The sequence below is a fragment of the Primulina tabacum genome, chromosome 7, assembly GCF_025594145.1.
Source record: "Primulina tabacum isolate GXHZ01 chromosome 7, ASM2559414v2, whole genome shotgun sequence".
Lineage (NCBI taxonomy): Eukaryota > Viridiplantae > Streptophyta > Magnoliopsida > Lamiales > Gesneriaceae > Primulina > Primulina tabacum.
In genome coordinates this window covers 11,367,126-11,388,482 of record NC_134556.1, presented here as the reverse complement: position 1 = coordinate 11,388,482, position 21,357 = coordinate 11,367,126, and the positions used below count along the sequence as shown (strand labels likewise).

Sequence of the window (21,357 nt, the reverse complement as noted above, 5' to 3'; positions counted from 1 at the left end):
AAATTTCCTTGCCTAAATGGCATGGCTAAAACTAGCGCTGTGATAAGAGCTTGCTTCAAAGTATCGAAGCTCTTCTGATACTCTTCACTCCATACAAATTTATCATTTTCTTAGTCAATGAAGTGAGTAACACTTCAATTGAGGAAAACCCCTGAATAAATTTCCTGTAGTAGCCTGAAAAACATAGGAAACTACGGATCCCTGACGCGTTTTTCGGCTCAACCCATTCTCTTACTGCGGCCACTTTAGCTGGATCCACCTCAATGCCACTGCTAGATATATGTCCCAAAAATGCTACTTTATCCAACCAGAATTCACACTTACTGAATTTTGCAAACAACTTGCGACTCTGCAAGACTTGCAAACTGTACAAAAATGATGACTGTGCTCCACATTGCTCTTCAAGTATATAAGGATGTCCTCAATGAATACTATGACGAACTGATCTAGGTAGGACTGAAATACTCGATTCATTAGGTCCATAAAAATCGCTGGAGAATTCGTCAGTCCAAATGGCATCACTAAGAATTCGTAGTGCCCATATCTACTTCTGAAGGCTGTTTTGTGAACATCTGCATCCTTTATCTTCAGTTGATGATACCTATAATGTAGATCTATCTTAGATAACACTGCAGCTCCCTGCAACTAATCGAATAAATCCTCGATCCTTGGTAATGGGTATTTGTTCTTGATCGTTACCTTGTCCTATTCTCGGTAATCGATACACAACCTCATGCTTCCATCTTTCTTCTTTACGAAGAGTACTGTTGCGCCCCATGGTGAAAAACTAGGACGGATGAATTCTTTGTCTAGGAGCTCCTGAATTTGCTGCTCGAGCGCTAACATCTCTGCTGGAGCCAAACGGTATGATCCCTTAGAGATTGGCACAGTGCTTGACACAAGGTCAATGACGAACTCAACTTCTCTCTCTGGTGGAATGCTTGTGACGTACTCTATGAAAACGTCAGGAAAATCTCTGACAACTGGTACATCAGATATCAACGGGGTGGGTGCGTCAGGTGTTGAAATAATACTGGCCATGAATGCCTGACACCCCTTATGTATAAGTTTCCGGGCATGCATGCAAGAGATCATGCGAGGGAAACTTCCCCACCTGTCTATCTCAAAATAAATTGCTCCATGCCCAACGGTCTTAGAAAAACCGATCTTTGCTGAAATTCAATTAGAACTCTATTCTTCATCAGCCAGTCCATTCCCAAGATAACATCAAACTCTGGCATTGGCAACACAACTAGATCGGCGCAAACCTGGTGGCCATGTAGTTCAAACTCGATATATCTGACCACGCTAGTAGCTGATAACTTCTCCCCTGAAGGGAGTGTCATGGAGTAGTTCACGTCGAGTCCCATGGACTTGACATCCAAATAATTAGCTAACTTCTCTGAGATGAAAGAGTGAGTTGCTCCGGAATCTAACAAGGCCTTCGTGCCTACTCTCTTTATAAAGATATTTCCTGAAGGACGTTAGCAGCACACATAAACTTATACCCCAAAATACTAATCTTAGCCTCATGCATAGTTGAAAATTTCTATCCAAAGTGTGAGGCTCATTTACTCTAACGACAATTAATGATCAAACAATAATGGTTTGATTTAAAACTGCAGCGGAAAAAGGTTTAAAATACTTTAAAACGGACCTCAAGGCCTAAAAAAATTTCGGCATGACCTCCCCGTAAGTAGGACATCCCGAAAACTCAAGCACCATTTTATATCAAAATATACTCCAACTAGAGTCATTAAAACAAAACCAAAGTCAACAAACTATAGCCGCACTGGCCAGGACTAAACAGAATTTAAAACTTACCAAATACTCGCCAGATCATTAAAATCACAGAGTCGCCCCATAACATAACCAGAACAACCAAATATCAATATAGATACACGGGGCATCTCCCCGGCAAATAAACTACAATACAAGACTGAACACACTCAAGACATACATATAGACCAACTGGGAGACTCCACTGAACAGAACCAAGCAATTCAACCTCAATCCCGAGCTCCACTGGCGGAACCTCGGCCTGATGCTGCAAAACGACTCGGGAGATCTACCATGGTGCCCAATAGCAACCACAGCAGCCCCTCCAGTAAACAACTGAGGTTAGGATTCTGGTATGAAATAGTTCATCAATAACAAAAATAAACATAAATCATGCATAATCATATAATAAAATGTAATATGCAATGCATGAAAGGCTCAACGAATAACCGGGATAACAAGAGCCAACAAACAGTACGATAACAACTGGAATAATGCTCGAGCAACAACACAGGGGAGCTACATCGTCATGCAGCTAAACCGCCCTACCAAGTATGCGATGTATGCCAAGCTGTGCTGAATAACACCCCTGACTCGGCCTCCATACAGCTGATACGATATAACAGGATGGCACAACAAAACGAACTAGATGACCCAATCCCAGCGCTCACCTCAAAAGGCTGCACTAACCACGGGATTGTTCAATCACATCTACGGTCTCATGTGTATAGGCCTATCAGCCACACAATGATCCCGAGATAAACAACAGTGCCAGATAACAACGGATATCAACAATGGGCTAACAAGAACGATAGAGCTCAACATGAATGTCATAACAGTATGCCCAATGCTAAATGCCAATAATATGTCACAATAATAAACATAGATCAAAACGAAGGCATTTAACAATTTCCAACAGCCAACAAGTCATACACCCAATCAATGTAACACAGAATGGCAATTAAACATAATTTATGTTTTACCGTCGTATGTTACCGAGCTGTAACATACCTATACTAACTTGAAACTCCAATATCAACTTCTCTTCAAGACTCTCGGCCTAAACAAAACCACAATAAGCCGATCATGAAAACTACATTCCACACCAATGTCCGATTTGGCACAAAAAAGCATAAAATTCATATCTCGCTCAATATTAACTCAAATCAATATCCGCCAATTGGAAATGAAAGATAACTCAATTATCTAAGTTTCTCCAGTTGAAACCATCTTCAGAATCTCAGTAGATTATTCTCAGAATTTACAAGAAAACACTGTTACTTACGAATTCGAGGACAGAATCTCACACACTGAGCAGTTCCAGAAAAACAAGCATAACTTGCTCAATTCTTAATGAAATTTAACGAATCTTATATCATTACAAAGAAAACACATAGCTCTACAACGTTGTTTTTAACCAAAAACCCAGAATCCGAGTGTAAACATGCCATAAACCCGAATTACAGTAGGTGTTGTACACAGCTCCAACACGAAATTCCATTTTGACACGTTTTGGTAGAAAAATCATATCAAATCCGTTTATTATCCAAATTTGATGATTCTAGTGGCTATAGAAAGTAACAAACAGAGACAAAAGTTCTATTAAGGTCATTTCTACAAATTCAAACTACAAAAATCGCAGCAACCCAAAAACTCTCACTCAAAACTGGAAGAATTCGCTCAGAAACAGAGCACCGGAACAGCAGCTTCGATCTACCCGAATCCTTGCTCAAACTTCGCGATTTCTGAATTGAATCGAAGCCTAGGATGTTAGGAAGACAACCCTTTAGACCGATCAAGATTTGGCACTAGACGGAGGCGTTATCGCGATTTTCCCGCAGCCGCTACACAAGTGACGGGAATGAAGTTAGGGAAAGCTTTTTTCTTCTATCTTTCCTTCTCTTATTTGGTAAGTTGTGTGTATGTATATGTATTTTTATATATTGTGCATTTGGTTACTAAAATAGTAACTCAAGCCCATTTATCCCGGTCTGTAATTATTTTGCTCTCGTGTGTTATTTAAACTCTATATGTATTTTATATCGTTAAATTCTCCGATATTCTAAAATACATATTTTTAACACACTTTTTGAATTTATTTGGCAAAATTAATTATTTTAATTTACAACTCAATAATTATTCTAATTATGCCAAAATTACCGGATAATTAATTACAGGGCCTTACACTTCTCTACCCTCTTAAAACAAATTTCGTCCTCGAAATTTCTGTTTATACACATACATCTTACACACGATACAAAACCTACCATACATTACTAAGAATCAAACATATATGAATAAGATGCTCTCATCTTCTCTTCTGTTTCCCATGTTGATTCTTCTACCCCATGCCTCGACCACTGAACACGTACAAGTGGTATAACTTTATTGCGTAAAACTTTGTCTTTACGATCCAAAATACAAACAGGATACTCAGTATACGATAGAGATGGATCAAGTTCAACCTCATCAGGCTGAATCACATGAGATGAATCGGGCTCATACTTACGCAATATAGAAACATGGAAAACATCGTGGATGCCAGACAAAGACTGAGGCAAATCCAAACGATAAGCACAAGTCCCAATACGCTCAACAATCTCGTAGGGACCAACGAAACGAGGTGACAACTTACCTCTCATACCAAAACGAACAACACCTCTAAACGGAGAGATTCTCAAAACACAAAATCTCCAACTTGAAATTCTAGAGGTCGACGACGTCTGTTAGCATAACTAGCTTGACGATCTTGGGCGGCTTTCATTCTCTGACAAATCAACTGGACTTTATCATGCATTTCCTGAACAATGTCAGGTCCAGTCAACTGCTTCTCACCAAATTCATCCCAACAAAGAGGTGATCGACATCGTCTGCCGTACAAAGCTTCAAAAGGAGCCATACCAATAGTCACCTGGAAACTGTTGTTATATGAAAATTCTACTAGTGGTAAAGCATCCTGCCAACTGTCTTTAAAATCCATGACTACACCTCGAAGCAGAACCTCGAGTGTCTGAATCGTACGCTCTGTCTGACCATCTGTCTGAGGATGGTACGCAGTACTCATGAAAAGTCGTGTACCCATTTCTTTTTGGAAACTAGTCCAAAATTTTGATGTGAAACGAGGGTCACGATCTGAGACTATTGCTACTAGAACTCCATGAAGTCTCACAACATTTTCAATATACAGACGAGCCATTTTCTTGTACGAATATGTCCTCTCATACGGAATAAAGTGTGCCGATTTAGATAACCTATCGACAATTACCCAAATGGCATCGAAATGACGAGAAGTACGTGGCAAATGCGTGACAAAATCCATAGCCACGTGCTCCCAGTTCCACTGAGGAACCTCAAGGCTATGCAGTAATCCTCCCGGTCTCATTCGTTCCGGTTTGACTTGCTGACAGATCATACAACGAGACACAAACTCAGCCACATCCTTTTTCATATTCTTCCACCAAAACTGAGACCGTAGAATATGATACATTTTCTTGCTTCCTGGGTGGATACTATATCGAGTACAATGAGCTTCTTTAAGGATGGGTGTACGCAATTCAGGAATATCGGGGACAACCAATCTACCATTCAACCGAAGAGAATCATGTGAGTGAATTGAGAAACCAGATTGGTGTCCTTGAGATACTAACTCATAAGATTTCAGAACTCGATCATCAGTCTTCTGAGCTGACTTTACAATCTGAATCAACTCTGGCTCAATAGAAATCTGAGATACACAAACAGCATTACCTTGGATTTGAAAATCCAACCTAGAAGTGCAAATATCCTCTCGTAACTTAGAAACATGAATCGAAGATAAATTAATATCAACAACCTTACGACTCAAAGCATCGGCAATGACATTCACTTTTCCCGGTTGATACGGAATCTCACAATCATAATCTTTCAAAAGATCCATCCAACGTCTCTGTCTCATATTCAGATCTGACTGAGAGAACAGATACTTCAAGCTTTTGTGATCAGAATAGATTACAAATTGCTCCCCAAATAAATAATGTCTTCAAATCTTGAGAGCAAAAACGATAGCAGCCAATTCCAAGTCATGAACAGGATACTTAGACTCATGCGGTTTCAACTGACGAGAACCATAGGCCACAACTCTGCCATGCTGCATCAGAACACAACCTAATCCTCTATTTGATGCGTCGGTACAAACAACGAATCCTCCAGAACCACTTGGAATGGTAAGAACTGGTGCAGAAGTCAATCTCTTCTTCAACTCGACAAAACTTGACTCACATTCATCAGACCAAATGAATCTCTGATTTTTCTGAGTCAGTTGAGTGATAGGTCTAGCAATCTTTGAGAAATTTTCAATAAATCTCCGGTAATAACCAGCTAAACCCATGAAACTATGAATCTCTGGCACATTGGTCGGTCGTGCCCAGTTCAGAACTGCTCCCACTTTACTTGGATCGACAGAAATACCATGTTGAGATATGACATGGCCCAGAAATACAACTTTATCTAACAAAAACTCACACTTGGATAGCTTGGCGTACAACTGTTTCTTTTGAAGAATTCGAAGAACTAATCTCAAGTGTTTGGCATGCTCTTCCTCGGACTTGGAATAAACAAGAATATCATCGATGAATACAATCACAAAACGATCGAGATAATTACAAAATACTCTATTCATCAAGTTCATAAACACAGCAGGAGCATTGGTCAAACCAAAAGGCATAACCAAAAATTCAAAGTGTCCGTATCTCTTGCGAAAAGCTGTTTTCGGCACATCTTCTTGTCTAACTCTCACTTGATGGTACCCAAACGAAGATCAATCTTAGAATACACCGAAGTACCTTGCAACTGATCAAATAAGTCATCAATCCTAGGGAGTGGATATTTATTATTGACAGTAAACTTATTCAGTTGTCGATAATCAATACACATCCGCATCGTACCATCTTTCTTCTTGACAAATAGAATCGGTGCACCCCACGGTGAAGAACTCGGACGAATATAACCTTTACTCAACAAATCCTGTAATTGTTCTTTCAGTTCTTACAGCTCGACAGGGGCTAAACGATATGGTGCTCGAGATATGGGTTCAGTTCCTGGCATTAATTCGATAATGAACTCAACTTCTCGTTCTGGTGGAAAACCAGGAATCTCTTTTGGAAACACATCAGGAAACTCGCAGACTACAGGAATATCAGAAATCCGTCGCTCATCTTGTGATAGGTCCACAGCATAAACCAGAAAACCTTCATGACCAGAATCTAACAATCGATTCATCTCAATGGCAGAAACTAGAGGAATCTTGGCTTGAGAACCACGACCATAGAAATTCCATTTAGGAACAAAGCTAGGCCTGAAACGAACTATCCCTCGATAACAGTCAACAGTGGCACGATTTGCAGTCAAAACATCCATACCAACGATACAATCAAAGTCATGCATAGGTAGGACTATGAGATTAAGATACAGAACATTTTCATCGTGAAACAAAACCGCATTGAACACCACATTATCAGTGATAATCATTTTGCCCATCGGAGTAGCAACAGATAGATTGGAATTCATACTAGTGGTGCGAAGATCATGCGAAACAACGAATGCATGAGAAACAAAGGAATGAGATGCTCCAATATTAAATAACACTCGCGCTATAAAACCACATAGATTACAGTTACCAATAATGACAGTACCTGGAGCTGCCTGAGCCTCATCCTCAGTCAAGGCAAATACATGAACAGATGACTGATTCTGTTGACCTACCTTGCCCTCTGCTCTGATGCGAAGGGCGAATAGGCTGATGGGAAGACTGGGACTCTGCTGGAATTCTATTACTTTGAGTTCCACTACCTGTCTGGGCTAATTTCCCCGTCTTACTAGGACAGACTCTAGCAAAATGACCCGGCCGACCACAATTATTACAAACCCCTTGAACTTCAACACACTGATTACTGGAATGCTTGCCCCCACAGTGATCACAATAAGGTCCACTATAACGATATCCACCACGGTTCCCTGAACTCCCTGAACTCGAAGAACTAGAACCAGGCTTCTTAAATTGCTTCCCACGTGGACGAAGAGATGCAGAACCAGATGAACTTAATTGTTGCCTCCCCGACTGATGATGTTGGGTAGGAACTTGATTGCCACTCTTCTTAAAACTAGCTTCAGCCCTTTTTGCTATTTCCACTGCTTCAAGATAATTCAGTGGCTTACCGGTAGAAACAAAAGGGTGCAGATAATTGTTCAATCCTTCAATGAAACTCTCAACAACCGCAACCTGACTTGCAGCAACATGAGGAGCATATCTCAACATAGCATAAAAAGAATCTGCATACTCCGCAACTGACATATCGCCTTGTTTCAGATTATGAAACTCAGAAACCTTAGAACTGTACAATGATGGAGGACAATAACTCTCCTTAAACTTCAACTTGAATATATCCCACGATGGAACAATCCTCTGAGCTTCTAAAGTCATTAATGTAGTAGACCACCACATTTTGGCACGATCTTTCAACTGATGCACAGCTAATCTCAATCGACACTCTGGAGGATACTCAATCAAATCAAACAATTCCTCGATCTCAGAAATCCATAACTCAGCTTTCTCAGCTCCCTCTGAACCACTGAATCGAGGAGGATGCATAGAATGGAAACGCGCAACTCACTCATCCATCCTAAGCTTCTCTAGATGATCAGCAGCTTGCTCAACAAAAGTATCATCAACAACACGAACACGAGGTCTACCACGTCCACGACCTCGACCACGACCTCGACCTCGACCTCGACCTCGAGCTAAAGGAATCTCATCAGCAGGAATTTCTCCACCTCCCTCCATTCTATACGATAAAACATCAAAATAATTAAAATGGAAGCAAACAAATCATATATTTACATAAACATGCTGTCAAGTAGCATACACAGGCGCAACAACCATTTTAGTGCCAAGACTCGAGTGTCCTAGACTCTAGTTCGAGCGTATCCAAGTTTACGCTCTAATAACATGATGTGAGGCCCATTTACTCTAACGACAATTAATGATCAAACAATAATGGTTTGATTTATTGATTAAAAAAAACAGCGAAAAAATGTTTAAAATACTTTAAAACGGACCTCAGGGGCTAGAAAAATTTCGGCATGACCTCCCCGTAAGTAGAACATCCCGAAAACTCAAGCAGTATTTTATATCAAAATATACTCCATCTAGAGTCATTAAAACAAAACCAAAGTCAACACCCTATAGCCGCACTGGCCAGGACTAAACAGAATTTAAAACTTACCAAATATTCGCCAGATCATTAAAGTCACAGAGTCGCCTCAGAACATAACCAGAACAACCAAATAAAAATACAGATACACGGGGCATCTCCCCGGCAAATAAACTACAATACAAGACTGAACAAACTCAAGACATACATATAGATCAACTGGGAGACTCCACTGAACAGAACCAAGCAATCCAACCTCAATCCCGAGCTCCACTGGCGGAACCTCGGCCTGATGCTGCAAAACAACTCGAGAGATCTACCATGGTACCCAATAGCAACCACAGCAGCCCCTCCAGTAAACAACTGAGTTTAGGATTCTGGTATGAAATAGTTCAACAATAACAACAATAAACATAAATCATGCATAATCATATAATAAAATGTAATATGCAATGCATGAAAGGGTAACGAATAACCGGGATAACAAGAGCCAACAAGCGGTACGATAACAACTGGAATAATGCTCGAGCAGCAACACAGGGGAGCTACATCGTCATGCAGCTAAACCGCCCTACCAAGTATGCGAGGTATGCCAAGCTGTGCTGAATAACACCCCTGACTCGGACTCCATACAGCTGATACGATATAACGAAGCTTATATCATTACGAAGACAACACATAGCTCTACAACTTTATTTTTAACCAAAAACCCAGAATCTGAGTACAAACATGCCATAAACCCGAATTACAGTAGGTGTTGTACACACCTCTAACACGAAATTCCATTTTGACACGTTTTGGTAGAAAAATCATATCAAATCCGTTTCATATCCAAATTCGATGATTCTAGCGGCTATAAAAAGCTAACAGACAGAGCTACAAGTTCTATTTAGGTCATTTCTACAAATTCAAAGTACAAAAATCGCAGCAACCCAAAAAATCTCACCCAAAACTAGAAGAATTCGTTCAGAAACAGAGCACCGGAACAGCAGCTTCGATCTACCTGAATCCTTGCTCAAACTTCGCGATTTTGACTTGAATCGAAGCCTAGGATGTTAGGAAGAAAACCCTTCAGACCGATTGAGATTTGGACGCCGAACGGAGGAGTTATCGCGATTTTCCCGCAGCCGCTACACAAGTGACGGGAATGGAGTTGGGGAAAGCTTCTTTCTTCTATCTTTCCTTCTCTTATTTGGTAAGTTGTGTGTATAAATATGTATTTTCATATATTGTGTATTTGGTTACTAAAATAGTAACTCAAGCCCATTTATCCCGGTCTGTAATTATTTTGCTCTCGTGTGTTATTTAAACTCTATATGTATTTTATATCGTTAAATTCTCCGATATTCTAAAATACATATTTTTAACACGTACACTTTTTGAATTTATTTGGCATAATTAATTATTTTAATATACAACGCAATAATTATTCTAATTATGCCAAAATTACCGGATAATTAATTATAGGGCCTTACACAAAGTCTCCAAAATACGAAAACAACATACTAATATCCCCAAGAAAATTTCGAAGCATGCATGACCAAAAATAAATATTGTGCTGAATTAAATAAGTTACCCGTCAGTAGGGTCGTGTCTGGGTTCGCCTCCTCGGCATGCATGGCGAACACTCTCCCATGAGTTTGCTGCCTCCACTGCGGGCAATCCTTCAGCATGTGATCACTGGCCCCACACTTGAAGCATTTTCCCGAGCCCCATAAACACTGCCCCATATGATGACGGTTGCATTTCGGGCACAGTGGGTACTCACAAGGCTTTTGAGGAGCCTTCTATTGCTAAATAGGAACTTTGCCATTCGGCGGTCCTTGGAACGTCCTCTTTCCCTCCTGACCCTGGAAAGGCTTCTTAAACTGCTGCTGTTGTGAATGGTGCTGCTGGGGAGCCTGATAGGACCCAGCCTGTCACTCTCGATATTTTTTTTGGTCCTGTTCAGCCGCCAAGGCTCTCGATACCACAACATTATAGGTAGTAGGACCAGCAACTCTAACATCACGATGCAAGATCGACCGTAATCCATCAATTAAATGCCTCAGCTTCTCTCGGGCATCATTCGCAATTAGGGGCACGAAGTGACACCCCCTCTCAAACTTCCTTACAAACTCTGTCACGCTGCTTTCTCCCTGTCTCAAAGTCATAAACTCCCTAGTCAGTCGGGAGCGTACTTCCTCAGTGAAGTACTTGGAGTAAAACACTCCCTTGAAACCCTCCCAAGTAAGGGATTGCAAATTCACTGACACAGATGCGCTCTCCCACCACAGTCTGGCCTCCCCTGTCAACAGAAAGGTGCCACATCTGATTCTGTCTGTATCCTGCAGCTCCATAAATGTGAATATAACCTCGATGGACTTAATCCATCCCTCAGCTATCATCGGGTTAGTAGTCCCTGAGAACTCCTTTGGATCCATCCTCCTGAATCTCTCATACACCGCCTCTGGCCTGAGCGGCCTCACTCCAGTATCTACTCCAGCATTGTTCCCCACAAACTGTGCAAAAAACTAAGTCATTCCCGCAAGCATCTGTGCCTGCATATCTGGCTGTGGATGAGGAGAAATCGCCCTCTCCTCATCCCGAGCATCACTATCCTCTTCACCTTCTCCCCATGCAATCATACATCAAGGAAACATACTGTTCAACAATTTACCCAACATGTAAACCAACATGCAAGAACATAATATCAATATCATCATAAGATGAACGTAAATTGAATATAAATGTGTACCTATTGAAATCATGACTTTGATGCTTACTACATGAAAGAAACTTTAAAACTTTAAAACTTACAGACTTGAGGCGTGACTTTGTGAGCTTTTCGCAATTGGCAGTAGGCATAACCCTTTACAGGAACACGGCTCTGATACCAACTGTAACGTACCGTACTTTGAACATACTTGAAATTTGCGGAAAATAAATTTTTTTCTTAAAAAAATAATCATCTTTCAAAATGCAAAACAAATAAATGTTTGACAAAATATTTGGAATGTAAACGAGCTTGCAAAAGTACTTTTTTTAAACAACATGAAATAATTCGTTAAAATCAGAGTAAATGAAATAACATGCATAAAATCCTTGAAAACTAAGCGGTTCTCGGGTTAGGCCTCCGCACAGTCCGAGCCAACTCACTGATCCCCGCCTCTCGTCTCCTCAAACTCGTCCTCACCTGCATCGATCAAGTCTAGCGAGTCTAAAGACTCAACATTTATAAACTGAGAATTGCAAGTAATACATAATAAAACCACGTGCATTCTAAAGTAGCACATACATACTTAAACTATGTACGTACTTACATAAACGTACTTACATAAGCATAGACGTGCCATCATTTCATAAAAAATTTCATAAACGTGCTTGCATCGTACATACTTAAACATGCATAATCATCATCATTTTGCATAGAGATATATTTTCAAGCAAGTGACCCATAACATAATGCGTATGTTCAGACTAAACCACAGTACTGGGATAGCAGGGATGTCCACTGCCACATACATAAGATCCCCGGTCATGCTTTACCGGGTGGATTGATCCCTGGTCATGCTTTACTGCTTCTCAATCCTGATCATAACCCGGTCATGCTTTACCGGGGTAGAGAGGTCCCCAGGACACGTTCTCTGGCTTCCAAACCCGTTCATAATTGGTCACAAGACAATACGCATACCTTAAAAACATAAAACATTTTCTTTGCACGTCGAACATACTAATACGTTATGCATGACAGCCCAAGACAAAAATTTAAATTTATTTATTTATTTATTTATCCATTTTTTTTACAGAAAGTTTGGAGCTCGGGCGGTAAAATCTTACCGCTCGGGTACCGCCCACTTGGTTGGGCTCGAAAATCTTCAAAAAAAATATATTTTTACACAATTTGAGCAGTCATACGAAAATGATCATAACTCATCCGTTTCTTGTCCGAAAATTACGAATTTACTGTCAAATCGAAGATATCAAACAATAATACATTTTATATGTTGAATTTTTTTCCAGAAAACAGACCGAAAATTCGCAGGATTCGAAATGACAGTAGATTTGGTTTTTAAGATCTAAAAATCGTTCCAAATTCTCGAATATTTTTGCTCAAACTTTGCATAACATAAACGGATTTTTACACACAGTATACATCAAAATATTTAGTATGACAAGATCGATGAGAAAAATGAAAGAATATACATGCATTTGCGTCTAAACGCTCGAAGATAACGAATACCGATGCGGTGGATTACGGGAGATGACCGGGAGAGGGCTTGCTACACGATTCTTGCTCGAAAAAAAGACGTAATTCACAAGAAATTTGCAAGGCGAAAGGTGGCTGCTGAAAGAACTCTCAGGAACCCTAGCCACTCTCAGATTTTGCAACGTGTGTGTGTTATGTGTGTGCATGAGTGTGTATTAGATTATGTAGGAATTTTTGCTTAATTAACTAATTAGGGGCTAAAAGTGCTTAATTAAATAATTAATGTAAAATAACATTATTCTAATTATTTAATCCCACTCATAGATTTATTACGAATAATTAAGCACCAATTTTCAAGATTAAAATCTCCCAATAATCAAATTATTATTTGAAAAGCTTAAAATTTTAAAATCACCTGATAAATAAAATTAGGCTTTAAAATGTCAAAAATTTAATAAATCATTTAAAATATAAATTTCATAGACTTGAAATAAAATACCACATTTTCATAAATTTCCTAAATCGTCACAGGTTTCTTTTCTGGATGTCGCATCGAATATTCGCCTGAAACATAAAACTCAAAAAAACGCCTCAACGTGCATCAAATAAACATGTAATAATTTAAATTAATGAAAATCATAAATCATGCATCGTTAAAAGCATTTTAAAAACTAAATAAGTAATTTAAAAATTTAATAAATACATGGGTTTACGTGTACTGATTTTGGGCTCTACATTTCCTCCCCCAATTAAATAAACTTCATCCTCGAAATTAAATCTTATCAAACAATTCCGGGTAGCGAGTTCACATATCTGCTTCGGCCTCCCAAGTGGCCTCTTCCACTGATTGATTCAGCTACTAGACTTTGACCAACTTGGTTACTTTGTTCCGAAGTCTCCGCTCCTGTCTGTCAAGAATTTGGATAGGTCTTTCTTCATATGACAGATCCGGAGCAAGCTGCAACGGCTCATAACTCAAAACATGCGAAGTGTTTGCCATATACTTCCTCAACATCGAAACATGGAATACATTGTGTACTCCAGCCAGATTCGGCGGTAGAGCTAAATGATAAGCAAGTGACCCAACTATGTCAATAATTTCAAATGGCCCAATGAATCTCGGACTCAACTTGCCTCTCTTCCCCTAACCTCATAACACCCTTCATGGGTGCTATCTTCACAAATACGTGATCTTCTACAGCAAATTCGAGATCCCTTCTCCTCTTGTCAGCATAACTCTTTTGGTGACTCTGGGAGGTACTTCATGCTGTCCCGGATCTTGACCACCATGTCTGCAGTCTGCTCAACAATCTCTGGGCCATGTTCTGATCTCTCACCGACTTAATCCCAATGAATCGGCGATCTACACTTCCTTCCATACAGTGCTTCGTAGGGATCCATATCTATAGATGATTGAAAACTGTTGTTGTAGGTGAACTCCACTAGAGGTAGTTTCGATTCCCAATTCTCATGGAAATCGATCACACATGTTCGCAACAAATCTTCCAATATCTGAATCACTCGCTCAGACTAGCCATCTGTTTGAGGGTGAAATGCCATACTGAATAGCTACTTCGTCCCCATAGCTGCATGTAAACTTTTCCAGAAGGACGATGTGAATCTCGGGTCCCTATCAGACACAATAAAAATTGGGATCCCGTGCAATCTAACTATCTCAAAAATATAGAGCTCTGCATACTGAGTTATGGAGAACGTCGTCTTAACCGGTAAGAAATGTGCCGATTTAGTAAGTCGATCAACTATAACCCAAATAGCATTAGATCCCCTAACTGACTTAAGCAATCACATTTTTCAGCTGCCAAACGCATATTGAAATATCTTAAAGGCACACAAGATGTGGGATTATGGTATGCTAAGGACTCATCTTTAAATTTAGTTGGCTATTCAGATACAGATTATGCAGGATGTAAGCTTGATCGTAAATGCACCAGTAGATCATGTAAGTTTCTAGGAGACAGACTGATTTCATGGTTCTGCAAGAAGCAAACATCTATAGCAACTTCCACAACTGAAACAGAATATCTAGCTGCTGGAAGCTGTTGCACTCAACTGCTTTGAATTCAGCAACAAGTGAAGGATTATGGAGTCATTGCAGAAGAATCATCAATCTTCTGTGAAAATACAAGCACAATTGCGATTACATATAATCCAGTTCTTCACTCGAGGACCAAACAAATTGACGTCAGACATCATTTCATTAGAGATCATGCTCTAAAGAAGGCAATCAGGGTGGAGTACGTTTCAACTGAACAACAAGCAGCCGACATCTTCACAAAGTCATTACCCGAGACTAAGTTTTCTTACTTTCTAAACACTCTTGGTTTAATTGATTTGTATTAACATTAGTTTCTTTTTTTTTTTGTCAGTTTGAAATGTCATTTAGTAGAGTATTTAACTGTCACTCATTATCTTTTAAGGATGCAGAAGTAATTAAAGTAATAAAGAGTAGAAAAATATTGACTAAAATAAACTTTTTATTGATTGGAACATATATCAGTTACATTTATCTCTATCTCTATTTCATCTAACCAAAAGTTTATCCATGCGTATAATTTGCCAGCAGTAGACTTCGTAAACTCATCTGAAAGAGAAATCTCTTTCAGAACCTTCTGATCCTTGAGTAACATGAGATGAAGGACACATTCATCTATAAAAATTTCTGAAGCTTGAGCAACACCGAGTCATCTCATATATTTAGCTTCAGTTGCCACTCATTTTCTAGTAACCTCCAGTTCTTCCTCTCAGGAGGACTGCAGCTCCTGGATTTTTGTCCAAGTTGACAATGTCTTCTCAAAGACAAGGTCTTCTATTTTCAGTTTTCAATCAGCTTCAATGGACTGCTTAAATTCCTCAGCCAAATCTGGTTGTCGTGAACTACCTGCAGAGTCCATTTGCTGTTGTTTTAATTTTTACTACTTGCTGATATAACAAACTGATATTGTGAATAATCTCTTCATTCTGATTTATAGATTAGCTTCGAAGTCATCTGAAGAGACACATTTGTAATCTCCGACGATTCATCTTCCAAGGATAAGAATCCTCTTACTTTTATGCAATAAAATTAGAGGAAAATCATTAACTTAACTTAAATCTATTTATGTCAGTTATTGCTAATTATCATTCAGTTAGTCAACTGTCAGTTAATCAACTCAGTTAGTATGCAGAAATAAAATAGCAATGAATCAGGAATATCAATTTTATTGATAATATCTTTTTATCATTACACGATTCAGTTCTCTTTCAACGGCGTCTAGCCAAAGGAACATCCAATCAGACATCTCCTTGCAGGCAATTCTTCTAAAGCCTTCTGATCTAGCAACTCTTCCCAGCACCATCCGCTCCTTTCTAAGCATCAAGTAGTACAGACCTTCATCAGTTACAAGGTCTGAAGTGTGTAGATATCGAGACGCTTCTTATACTTGATCTCAGTTGCCTTCTGTTTTTCAGTAGCAACTAATCTATCTCTTTGGATAGTCTGTAAGTCATTTATCTTAGTCCAGGTGGACATGACTCTTTCGAAGACATAATATTAAATTTCTCTCTTCCAACTGTCCACGCGAGGAAGTCTTGCTGCAGGATTAGGATCGTTGGAACTGCTTGGTCTATCCATCTGTGCTTAACTGTTATTATCTGATAAATATTGATCTTATTTACAGACAGACTCTAACTGAAGAAACAAGGAAGACGAAGAGACATCAGTCAACAGAACGCAATTAATTTATCCAGACTGAGATTCTCTTATTCTTTTTTATTTATATGCACTTATTTAGGGGAATGTCGATTCTAAAATGGTTAACTGATAAGACAATCTTCAGTTGGTCTTCAAAAGAACTGATTCAGTTCTCAACTGATCACTCAGTTATTGACCTAACTGATCTTATCATATAAGTTAACTGATTAATCGATAAGTATTCCATATTAAATGATATGACTGTTAAAATTACGCTTTTAATTTATGTCATTCATTGAATAGCAATATGAAATGTGGCCCCACGAAGTCCATTAGATTTCTATTCATGTTTTCACCGCACGTACAAACGTTTTTATTCAAATTTATCTTGGACTGACACATTTCCAAAAATTTGAACAGTCACAAACATAAGAAATTTACCCTGCGTCATTTCAGTTTCTTCACGAGCATTTCAATTTCCAGAGCTTATCACACACACAAAGGTCTTTCTTCTTCGCAGATATTCAATCAGAAATGGCAAGCCAAGTTCCGAGCCTACATGCTAAATGCTATGGCAATTGATTTCGACTCCGTCCTCTCTGTTAAGGAGGAGGCCGTTCAAAGTATCTTTCTGAAGCTGGAATCAGCTGGTTTGAGGACATTTCTTGGGACATCTACTCAAGAAATCGATTCCAAAGAAATTATGAATTTCTACAGCAACAATTTCCTCTAAGTTGAAGGGAAGATTACAACTACTGTCAACAGCAAGTTGCTGATTATTGATAAAGAAACTTTTAGCTCTATTTTCCAACTACCATCTGATGGCCTCTCTCACTTCTCTGACGTTAAAGCCGTCGATGTGTAGGAGATTCTTACTCTTTTATCTGCTGATGGGAGGAAGATAAAAGTTTATGATCCCGATAAAGAACTAAAATATGAATATCAACTGCTGGCAGATATAGTGGCAAAATGTATTCTTGCTAAAGTAGGTTCTTTTGCTGCCCTCACACTCAAAAAATTTCAGATAATGGCTGCTCTGGTGAATGGACGCAAGCTGAACTGATCAACCATATTGTTCAACATTTTGAAGAACATGGTTCAATCATCAAAACAGTCCAAAGGCTTTGCTGTGCTGATCAGCTTTATTCTGAAGAACAGAGGCTCGGTGGATGACTATTCTGAGAAGTCATCCAAATACAAAGTCTTCAATGATAAGAATTTTCAGCCACCGAAGATCAAGCTGGACATATCTCCTGACCAGTTTGTCAAAATCAAGAAATAGATTGGGAAGCATGCAGCTCCCAAATCACTCAAGGACCAAGGCTTTGGCTCAGAAAAAGACAATAAAAAAGAAACTGATTGTCAGCGAGATTGAATCAGAGAAAACTCCATCTCCGAAAATTATGAAGAAGCCAAGGACCCAGAAAACCAAGCCAACAGCTGTTCTGGGAACAATCCCAGATGATATATTGAGGCCAACTGGAGCTGAACAGCCTATCAATGTCATACCTATTAGGGCAGTTCCAGTTGCATCATCAACTGACAGTCAGTTACTTCCTCCAACTGCTCCCTCAAAGAAGATTATCACCAAATCTGGTGATAAACAACAACAAGTTGGAGTCAAAGCACAACTAATCATTATCACCGGCCTATCTGCTTTGCCTTTTGCCAGATCAAAAGGAGTGGTGATAAGAGAGAAGGTGGATGCAACTGTTTCAGGATTGAGTATTTCTCATGTCCTCACTGACCCAAAAGGAAAGGGCAAGATGATAGAAGAACCCCGACCTACAAACCCGATTTAGACTCAAATCGACCTAATTTGGGAAGAGATAAACGATTTTTCTGAATCGAAGTAGAAAACTTATAATGAATACGTCAGATTTAGGACCGAAGTGTTTGCCAAGCGATTAAATAAGAAATTAGTTTTGAATAAATTCATCGCCTTGGAAACCATCGTCCTAAGGGTGGTCAAAGTTGCCACCATTGCTCAAGCGTTGGAGAGGAAGACATATTTCTTTGATCTAATGCTTGCTAAGAAGCTAGAGCAAGTCCTTGCTCAGCTACGCAGGAACTATGATCCTACCAGTCCAACTACATTCAATGACAAAGCAATTTATGACCAGTTGGACACAGATCTATTATCACAACAAATGAAGATTAAAAATTGGGAATTGGGTCAAAAGTTAACTACACATACAAATTCCCAAAGTCCATCCTCAGAAGAGCATGCTGAAATTTCATCTCAACAGCCAGAGCCATCCAAGGAAGCAGTTGCTGAAATAACTGATCAAGTAATCGTTCATTCTTCAATGGATGCTCAACAACTATCTTCCGCTTTTCAATCTCCTTCCAAAGGTCTTCAACTATATACCGATGCCGAGTTATCACTGGCAAATATCGATTAAGTCATACAATCAGTTGCCACTGATATCCAGCTGAATGCTTTCACTAGAGAATCAGTTGAAAATTAGAGCAAAATTGAAGAACTAGCCTCAGAGGCTATTTTACAAACTGAAGAAACAGTTCAGTTGCCTGTCACGATTGAACATGCAGTTCTATTTGAAACTGAAGCGGCTCAGTTGAACTCTGATCCAACTCAAAACATGCCAACTGAAGAGTCGATTGAAGTCTCAGCTGGTCAACCAACTTAAGAGCCTACCAGCTCAACTATTGTTCAGACTTCCACTCTTCCTCCAGAACTTCAATGGGAAATAGTTACAGAAATGGTTACCGTTGTGACTGAATCAACTGATAATGCCTTGGTAATCTTTAATGAAGAAGAAAAGGAGCAAGAACCAGAATTCTCTGAAGCTATGTCTCCTGAGATACCAATGGCTATTGATTCATGATAGAAGATATTCACTCCAACCTTCTCCATTTGATCTCTTCTATCTCTGATATCAATTCAACCCAAATTTTGCACACTTTGAAGATTGATTCTATGAAGGAGAATACAATGAAGAACCTTCAGCAGGTCACAAAGGATATCAAATCTTTATTTCTACAACTAGATCAATTACAGAAAGACCGAGTGACAGTTCAAGCACATTTCCAGACTCAAGACATGTTCAAAAATCGCATCAAATTTTTGGAAACTGTAGTGACAAAGAGAATGGATGTGAGGCCCGGGGCCGAAGAGGGCAGGGGGTGATCGCCGGTGCCATCAGTTGCACGGACAATGAGCGGCTCCTTGCAGGCTTCTAGGTGGAGGGAACATGAATGAACCGACCCACACGGGAATGAGAGGGATTCCGAGACTGTTCAATGTAATGGACTGTACAGTTGAAGAGGGCTTAAAAGATTTGATTTGTACTACTCATATCACGAAGGTGCATCTTCTTTTCGGTAGCTCATCACATAAAAACTCCAAAGTTAAGCGTGCTTGTCTTGGGGCAATTTTGGGATGGGTGACCTCCTGGGAAGTTTCCTAGGGTGCGTGTGAGTGAGGACATAAGCACGCTTAAAAGACTCGTCTTGGTACAGTGAGGACAGTCGTCAAATTTAGGCCTCTACAGCTGGTATCAGAGCAATGGTTCTGTAAAGGGTTGTACTACTACTGACCACGAGAAGCTCATGAAGTCACGTCTTCGGTCTGTAAGTTTTACATTTATGCATTTTATTCAAAGCACGAATTATTTGACAGCATGTTTTCATGAATTATTTTACGTCCAGATTTATTTTATTGTTCAGTATTTAAATTTAAATAAATTATGGAATTATGCATGTTGGGTACGTTTGAAATTGGACATATCTAAGAATTCGAATATTGGGCTTTAGGAGAGGTTGAAAATGATTTGACTATATTAATTTTTAGGTCAGTGGTGTTGATGTCCTCCTTATGGGTTATAAGTTAATCTTAAAAATTATGAATGCTTTTGAGACTTGTAGAATTTCTAAGAAATTATTAATGGTTCTTGGTTGCTAGTCGAGTAAATTTTTGAGGATTGCATATAAGCAATAGCGATTCGAAGACTACGACAATCTTTAGGATTATAAATGTATAATTTGAGGATTTTAAGTATCTATGGAAATGTAAGATTAATTATTAGAATTTATTTAGGTTGCATGCTCTACATAGTTTGATTTAAGGATTGAATTGCAGGAATTGAGAATTTTAATGACCTAATTATAATAACCAATGATTTGAGGACCTAAGTTCAAAAATAAAATTCTAAGGGACTATTTTCGAATTTATCAAAATTTTGGGATTAAATTTCGAGTTCGAGAATCTAAAAGTTTAATGATGTAAAGATGGAAAATTTTATGGGGACAATGATGCAAATTTCGAAGAGTTGTAGAGCCAAAATGTAAATTTGGAGAACTGTAAGGGTCAGATTGCAATTTTCAAAATTTTAAGGATTAAATGCGAACTTTTGAGGAATTGGAATTTTAAGTATTTATAGAAATGTAAGACGTGTTATGGGAATTAATTTTGGGTTTAATAAACTTAAGGCTATTGAACCTTATGATGCGGGAAATCTATAAAATGAAATTGGGAATACTGAGGACTA

The 21,357-nt window shown here is 39.0% G+C and overlaps 1 long non-coding RNA gene across 2 annotated transcripts; it reads right to left on the bottom strand.

The window, feature by feature from the left end:
* Window positions 1-1,845: 1,845 nt before the first annotated feature.
* LOC142550504 (uncharacterized) lies at window positions 1,846-10,122 on the bottom strand. Of its 2 annotated transcripts, none has more exons than XR_012821405.1 (3): window positions 9,913-10,122; window positions 2,791-2,839; window positions 1,846-2,068 (listed from the first exon to the last, which is right to left on the bottom strand). It is a non-coding gene; the product is annotated as an uncharacterized LOC142550504 (long non-coding RNA). The 2 variants fall into 2 exon arrangements; XR_012821406.1 differs by lacking the exons at window positions 1,846-2,068; window positions 2,791-2,839 and adding exons at window positions 8,223-8,597; window positions 9,175-9,282.
* Between the last annotated feature and the right edge of the window lie 11,235 nt (window positions 10,123-21,357).